Below are 9,116 nucleotides of genomic sequence, written 5' to 3' on the forward strand. Positions count from 1 at the left end.
GCGCTCACCTAGCAGGCCCACCTAGCTGGCCCAGCCCAGCAACCGCTCCAGCGAGCTACTTGACTCGGCCAGGCAGGCAGGCAGGTGCTCGATGCCGGCACCAGCGCGCGCCACGCAGCTGCCTGTCGCCCTGCTTCCTCCCCTCGCCGTTCTACTAGCATGAGTGGATCACCCATTCCTCCCCTGAGCTCGCAGACACCCTCCTTCCTCCCCAGCTCCTCTCCCTCGCTCTCCCGCACCATGGCCGAGGCTGCCGCGCCCGCGCCACCATGAAACCTGCGTCCGCCATCGTCCCCGTGCCACGCTACCATGTCCGTTCGCTCCGCAGTCGTCGTCCACATCAGGCAGGCTGAGCCCCGAGCGCTCGCCCGCTCTGGAGTCGCCCCCGACCCCGTCTTCCCCAACTCCGGCCGCCGAGATCGCCATCGTCGCCCCGCTCAGCTCCGGCCTTCCCCGAGCCCGCTTCAACGCTTGTTGCGATCGCCGTGAGCCCTGCTCCGTCCTCCCCCTCCGTTACCTCTCTCATGCACTGTGTGCACCGCACCATGCTCACCCGCAACCGCGGCCATAGAGCTCGTTGCCGACGTGACTCCGGCCACCCACCGGCCACACCACTGTGACCAACACACTCACCGCACTTGCAAGAACACGTAGCACTACTCCACGCGCCTCGTCGTGTCCCGTAGCCTTCGGTTCGACCTCACCCGAGCTCCGGCAGCCGCACAGCTCGTCGCTGGCGACGTTTCCAGCCACCCCGAACTCCACCACTGCCACCAAACGACGCGGCTTGCTCCCAGCTACGCGTAGATGCTCTCCGCCGCCCATTTGGTCGCCGGAGCACGAAACCCGCACCGCTCCGCTACGTCTGTCCTCGCCGGCAGCTAAACGCCGGCGAGTTTGACCTCGTTTGACCCTGGTTGACCCCGTGTGGGCCCAGGTTGACTCCCCCTGAGTCTATGACAAGTGGGACTGCTCTGCTAATTAACTTAGATTAGTACTAACTAAATTTAGTTAGTTAATTAACTACTGACATGCGGGTCCCACTAGCCAGGTTTGACCTGGACCGGCTCCGTTGACCACTGACATCACCCTGATGCAATGCTGACGCATTAATTTAATTACTGGAATTATTCTTATACAGTAAATTCCAGAAAATACTACAAACTTCAAAAATTCATAACTTTTAATCTGTAACACCAAATGCAAAGATTTATATATGAAATTTGATCAGAAAAATTCAATCTTTACATATGTAATGGTTCCATGCATGAAAAAACACTTTAACCTTGCTGTTTAGGTGAAACAAGCAAATGCACTTATATGACTTAATAACATAAGCTTCGATTTGAACCTTTGATTCAAATGGACTCAAACCAACTTGTTTCACAATGCATTAGCCAAGATACCTCATATTGCCATGTCATAGCATGCATCATATTGTTGCATATTTCCATGTGATGATTGTGTTCTGTGATGTCTTTCGTGGTAGGTACTGCCTACGAGGATATTCTCGAGTATCCAACTGAAAGGCAGTACCCTACTACTACTCCATCAGGCAAGCAGCCCCATTGATCATATCGATACAATCCCATGTTCTCGCTCCTGCTCTCATTTACTGCATTAAGACAACAACGTTTCAAACTGCTGTGTGCTGCAGTAGTTGAACCCTTAACCTCTACATGACCTGTCATTGCCACAGTAACTAGATGAAACCCACTAGCATGTGTAGGAGTTGATTGAGCCATGTATGTGTTTCCTACCTTGCTATGCCTGCTATACTTAGAGTTGTGTCAGGTCTGGTTCATCTGGGTGATGGGCTAGAGTGAAATGATTATGTCGGTAATGTGAGGGATGTGTTGAACATGTTTTGGTAAAGGTATCGATGAGAGGCCATGTAGGAGTACATGGTGGGTTGTTTCATTGAGGCTGTCCTTAAGAACTGACATCTGTATGTGTGATTTAAGAATCAGTTACTACCATGCATTGGGATCCTTAATTGACCCTCTCGGCTTCTTAACCACCCTAGTACTCTGTCCAGGAGTTGCATCTAGTTTCTGGTGTTTGTAGGTTATGTGTTGGCTGTCGTGCGTAGCGCTGACCCTAGGGGTGGGCTATGATGCGGTAGATACACCGTGGCACGGTGTACTGAGTCACCCGTTTGGTGTCTCGGGAACCCTGTTCACATCGTTCAGGGCCGTATGTGGAAACCTCGGTCGGACTCCCTGCGGATGGAACCTGGATAGGCGATAAACCTGGACTAGAGACTTGAGTGTTTAGGTAGGCCGTGGCCGACACCCTCGTTGGGCTTCCGCTTGAAGGTTGCCGGGTATATGTCGTGTAAACGACGGTAAGTGGTGAGACCATGTATGAAGAAGTACACCCCTGCAGGGTTAACATCATCTATTCGAATAGCCGCGTCTGCGGTAAAGGAGTACTTGGTTGCCTATACAGTTCATAGACAAGTTAATGGTTACTACTAAAAGAATCAAGATAAGAGTGAGTACCGCGTATGGCCCTCTCGTAGGATGACAAGGGAGGATCCACGGTGGAGTATTGTGTTGGTGATTAGTGGACTCGTGTGTGAAACTATTTTACAAGTGGTGTCTTGTAGGATAGCTTAGCCAAGAGTCAAAGCTGGCTTGCTGCAACAACTCCACCACCTTCTTGAGAATGAGCATGTATAGTAGGATCTGTTGTAAGACTTGCCGAGTACCTTTGTACTCATGTTGATTTAATTACTATTTTCAGACGACAACACTGCCCCCTCCGACGGGTTTTACGTAGACCTCGACGTCGATGAGTGACTTGCCACCCAGGTGGTGATTCTGGCAATGGAGGGCCCTTTGTAGATAGACAGGCTTCGTCAAGCCTTCTTTCTTTCTAGTGTCTGTACTCAGACTAGGTTGCTTCCGCATGTGCTTGTACGCTTGTATGACTTGAGTGTCGGGTCATGTGACCCATACCTGTATGAACATGTTATGTATGGCTCTCTGGAGCCTTTAAATAAAGTACTTTGAGTTGTAGAGTTTTGTTGTGATGCCATGTTGTATTTACACATATCGAGCATATTGTGTGTATGATTGAAATGCTTGGTATGTGTGGGATCCGACAATCTAGTTGTTTATCCTTGGCAGCCTCTCTTATTGGGAAATGTAGTCTAGTGCTTCCATGAGCCATAGTAGTCCGCTACAGCCCGGTTCACCGGAGTCCTGCTAGCCCAGCACTACTACTCAGGACACTTGACTGGCCGGCATGTGTTTCACTTCGTTCCTGTGTCTGTCCCTTCGGGGAAATGTCACGCAGTGACATCTGGAGTCCTGCCTAGCCTGCTACAGCCCGGGTTCCTGGGGTCTTGTTAGCCCAGTGCTACAGCCCGGATTCACACGCTCGATGTGATTCATGTATGCCTGTCCCCATAGGTTAGTGCCGCTTTGGGTTCACGACTAGCCATGTCATCCTGGGTTCTCTGGCATATGGATGCTAGCGACACTATCATATACGTGAGCCAAAAAGCGCAAATGGTCCTGGGCTATGGTAAGGCGACACCCGTGGGAATACCGTGCGTGAGGCTGCAAAGTGATATGAGGTGTTACAGGCTAGATCAGTGTGACTTGGAATCGGGGTCCTCACAGCGTTGGCATCAGAGCCGGACTGCCTGTAGGTTCGTTGATCCAAACTGGTCGATGTCGAGTCTAGAAATGCTTTAGTTATATGTAGGTGAATTGATTATGGGAGGGAACATAAGGCTCTTTTGTGCCTTTACCTTATGCCCTCTGATCTGAGTCATTCTCTTCTCATTCTACGTGGGTTAAGGACTAGGCTCTCTTCTCTCTATTAGGTTCACGTGTTACTAATCCATAGTAACTTATAGGATTGTGGGTTCAAGCCTCAGTTCAGTTTCTACTACTTTTAGTATGTTGCCAGTTGAAGCAAAACCTTGATATGATGTTGTTGAGTGGTTTTGCAAACTGTTGTGAATGTCTCAAATCTTTTTCTGAGCATTTACAGCCGTTATGCTATCCGATTTCTCCTAGAAAATTCTAATGCCTTTGCATTATTCTGTGCTTTCAGATGGCCACCCGTTCCTAGAACCAGGTGGTTCATCTAACAAGGTACCTCGATGTACCTGGTCACACGGCCATGTTGGTCCGAGTGATGGCCGAGACAGGCTATCGATGGTATCCAGAGTATACCATCGATGAGCAGTTCCGAGACTTCAATCAGAGCCAATACCTTTGTACTGTCAGGATATACCCCTCTTATCCTGGAGCCACTGAACCCCTTCACTGCTCATATGGACTTGGGGTTATGATCGAGATGTCCGTGCAGGACGCAGCTTACTCAATGATGACTATCATTCGAGCCAGAACTGCCTTGCTTCAGAACAACGATTTCCGCTACATGCCAGCCTCACTCCCTGGGGCACAGGGGTACTATCAGGCTTTGTACTATGACTCTACACATGAGGATTCACTACTCCGCACCACTGCCTCGATGCTCGAGGACAAGGACCATGAAAATCGGGCCTTGCGGATGGAGCTTTTCAAGTCTCGTTCTGACAACTGGGCCACTTTGACCCGGTTTGCACCTGCTGTGCAGGCTGGATACATGGACATGAGGGACCTGTACCCCGTGTGGTATGTATTGCTAGATTGTATGGACTGGCGTGATGTAGGAGGCATCACCCCTCCTCGTGGTCCCTGTCTGCCACCGTTTGTTGGACCAAGGCCACATCCGAGTCCCTATGGCCCGCATGCTCCACAGGACCATCTGTTCCCAGATGATCATGTTCCGCTTCCAGGCTTTGGTGGTGACTTTTATGAGGATTACTACGGAGCTATCTGAGCTAGTAGTAGTTTCACTAGTACTATAATAGTTGTATTCTCCAAAGTCCTGCGGGACCCGTGGGATACGACTTGGTGTGTATTACGCTCCGGAGGTGTATAAAATAATGTATAGGAGCTTGGAATGCCTCCGATGAGATGTAACATCTTTCACCATAGTTGTACTCCAGCCTGGGCTTGTACTAAACTATGTACGGTGTATATGACCGATGGTATATATATGGCAGTTTCTATATTACCATGTCGTGCAATGAACATCTCAGCATTCCATGTTATCCATTACATTCCGCACTTCCTTGCCAAGATTGTGCCATCCTTGTCTAAACCATTGTCTTGTTTTTCCTAGGATGCTCAACACCCGCAACAACCCTGCTGCCCCGGAGCAGGGGGAAGCCAGTGCAGCTAGGGATGGGAATCTGCCTCACCCACCTTCTCTGGCCGAGGTTATGCTGGAGGCGGAAAGAAACAAGCGCGAGACTAACCGCTTGCTGGAGCGGATTGAGAAGAACACTGCATGCCATCAGAGGAACGACTTGGTGTCAATCAATGACTTTATCAAGTTGTATCCACAAAAGTTTAATCATTCCGTCGAGCCCCTCGATGCGGATGATTGGTTTCGCAGCATCACTGAGGGAGTCCTGGATTAGGGGGTGTTCGGATAGCCGGACTATACCTTCATCCAGACTCCTAGACTATGAAGATACGAGATTGAAGACTCCGTCCCATGTCCGGAAGGGACTTTCCTTGGCGTGGAAGGCAAGCTTGGCGATACGGATATAAATATCTCCTACCATTGTAACCGACTTTGTGTAACCCTAACCCTCTCCGGTGTCTATATAAACCGGAGGGTTTTAGTCCGTAGGACAACAGACACATCAACAATCATACCATAGGCTAGCTTCTAGGGTTTAGCCTCCTCGATCTCGTGGTAGATCTACTCTTGTACTAGCCATATCATCAATATTAATCAAGCAGGACGTAGGGTTTTACCTCTAGAGGGCCCGAACCTGGGTAAAACTTCGTGTCCCTTGCCTCCTGTTACCATCCGGCCTAGACGCACAGTTCGGGACCCCCTACCCGAGATCCGCCGGTTTTGACACCGACAATCACCCATAAGCTATGTTCTGCCAACGTAGCCGAAGCTAATAAGGTTACCTATGCTGCCTATCACCTCGAAGGCCCTGCTAGCCTTTGGTGCGAAAACTTTGAGGCTATGCGCCCGGTTGGCCAAATCACTACTTGGGCTGAATTCAGTGAGGCTTTCCGTGAGCATCACATCCCGGAAGGTCTCATGGATCGTAAGAGGGAAGAGTTCTGCAATTTCACCCAAGGCAGGCAGACTGTGGATGCATACAGCCGTGAGTTTGGAAACCTAGCACGTTATGCTCCTGAAGAGGTATCCACCGACGCTAAGAAGCAGGCAAGGTTCCGCAAGGGACTTAACCCCGAGCTTCCCCGTGATCTTTGTCTGCACGAGTGCACCTCTTTCCAGAAGCTGGTCAATAAGGCCATCAGTGCTGAGACAGGTCAGACTGACTATGACACTTCACGCAAGCACTTTCGTGATTTTGGTTCTTCATCCGGCTCTGGATCTCAGAAGCGCCGGGTGTGGATTCCAAGCACAGCGCTGCCACCCAGGTTCACCCTGAGGCCATCCTTTGAGGCACCTTGCCCCAACCAGCAGTTTACACCACCTAAGGCCTATGGTGGCCTCGCTGCTAATGCTACTCCACGCCCCAATATTGTGACATGTTTCAAGTGTGGAGAGCCGGGTCACTACAGTCGAGAGTGTCCCCAGAACAACAACCCCAACAAGTATGGAAAGTCCGTTGGCTGTGGTAGGCCAGTGGGAAAGACATTCTATGCCAAGCCAGCCACCACTACACGTGGCCATGTGAACTATGTCTCAGCTAAGGAGGCTCATGATGAGCCTAACGTCATCCTTGGTACGCTCCTTTTTAATTGCCATCCGACATCTGTTCTTTTTGATACTGGAGCATCTCATTCATTCATATCTGAGAGCTATGCTCGATCGCATAACACGACATTCTGTGACATGCCCACTTCCATGGTAATTCAAACTCCGGGTTCCAAATGGCAAAGTTCTAGAGTAAGCCATGGGAATGAAATTCTTGTCGATAGACTTGTCTTCCATGCATCCTTAATAGCTCTCAAGTCCTCGGACATAAACATCATCTTGGGTATGGACTGGATGTCAGCTCATTATGCTAAGATTGATTGTGCCTCTAGAACCGTTCAACTTACTCACCCATCAGGCAAGACAGTCAATGTCTTAACTCGATTGGCCAAGCACCAGCTTTACTCCCTAAGTGCCAACCCCCTTCCAGACCTTGAAGATATTTCGGTAGTCCGAGACTTCCCGGATGTCTTTCCAAAAGAACTGCCATGTGTTCCACCTGACAGGGATGTCGAGTTCGTGATAGACCTTGTTCCAGGAACCGTCCAAATTTCTAGAAGACCCTATAAGATGGCACCCTTAGAACTAGCCGAGCTTAAGATTCAACTCGATGAGTCCTTGAAAAAGGGTTTCATCCGTCCTAGTTCTTCTCCTTGGGCTTGCCCCGTCCTCTTCGTCAAGAAGAAGGATGGAACGGATTGGATGGTTGTAGATTACCGGCCTGTCAACCTGGTCACTATCAAGAACAAGTATCCGCTCCCCAAGATCAACGATCTGTATGACCAGCTCGCTAGATCCTCAATCTTTTCCAAAATGGATTTGAGGTTGGGCTACCATCAAATCAAAATCAAAAACGGGACATTCCCAAAACGGCCTTGGTTACTCGTTATGGCCAATACGAGTACACCGTTATGTCCTTCGGTTTAACCAATGCCCCAGCCACCTTCTCTCGGTTAATGAACTCGGTCTTCATGGCGTATTTGGATAAATTCGTCGTGGTATACCTCGATGATATACTCATCTACTCCAAGAGTGAGGAAGAACATGCCAAACATCTAAGGCTGGTACTGACGAAACTTCAAGAGCACCTCCTTTATGCCAAATTCTCCAAGTGTGAATTTTGGTTGCTAGAAGTGACCTATTTGGGCCATGTAATCTCTGGTAAGGGTATTGCTGTCAATCCCGAGCGATTTCAAGCCGTCCTTGATTGGACTCCACCTGAAACGGTTAAGCAAGTTTGGAGCTTCCTTAGCTTAGCGAGCTATTGTCGCCTCTTCGTCGAGAATTTCTCCAAGGTTGCTAAACCTCTAACTGAACTCCTCAAGAAAGATAAAAAGTTCGAGTGGACCCCACAGTGCGAGTTTAGCTTTCAGGAACTAAAAAGACGCCTGACATCTGCTCCCATACTGGTACCACCAGACTTCTCCAAGGACTTTATTATCTATTGTGACGCCTCACGACAAGGACTAGGTTGCATACTCATGCAAGATGGTCAGGTAATTGCCTATGCTTCACGACAATTACACCCACATGAGCAAAACTATCCCACACATGATCTAGAGCTTGCAGATGTAGTCCATGCACTTAAAACTTGGCGATATTACCTTCTCGGTAACCGTTGCGAGATCTTCACTGATCACCAAAGTCTGAAATATATCTTCACCCAACCAGATTTGAATCACAGGCAAAGACGTTGGGTCGAGTTGATCTCGGATTACGACTTAGGGATAATTTACACCCCAGGAAAAGCCAATGTTATGGCTGATGCACTAAGTCGTAAATCCTATTGTAACAACCTGATGTTACAACAAGGCCAACCACTTCTCCATGAGGAATTTCGGAAGCTTAATCTTCACATTGTTCCTCAGGGATTCCTATCTACCTTGGTGGTGAAACCGACCCTTATGGATCAGATCATAACCGCCCAGTGGTATGACAAGGGGATATCTCGGATCAAGCAGAACATTGCTATAGCGGAGATGCTACGTGTTTCTCTGTGAACGATCAAGGTGTTGTTTTCTTTGAGAACCGCCTAGTGGTTCCCAAGAAACAACAACTACGGCAACTGATACTTAAGGAGGCTCATGAATCCCCTCTCACCATTCATCCTGGTAGTACTAAAATGTATCAAGACCTATGCCAGAGGTTTTGGTGAACTAGGATGAAGAGAGAAATTGCTCAATACATTTCCAGTTGCGACGTCTGTCGTCGTGTTAAAGCAGAGCATCAATGGCCTGCTTCCACCCTTCAACCTTTGGCTATTCCTGAATGGAAATGGGATAAAATTAGTATGGATTTCATTACCGGGTTTCCCAGGACCAAGAAAGGGAATAATGCTATCTTCGTCGTGATCG

The sequence above is a fragment of the Triticum urartu genome, chromosome 3 (assembly GCF_003073215.2).
Source record: "Triticum urartu cultivar G1812 chromosome 3, Tu2.1, whole genome shotgun sequence".
Lineage (NCBI taxonomy): Eukaryota > Viridiplantae > Streptophyta > Magnoliopsida > Poales > Poaceae > Triticum > Triticum urartu.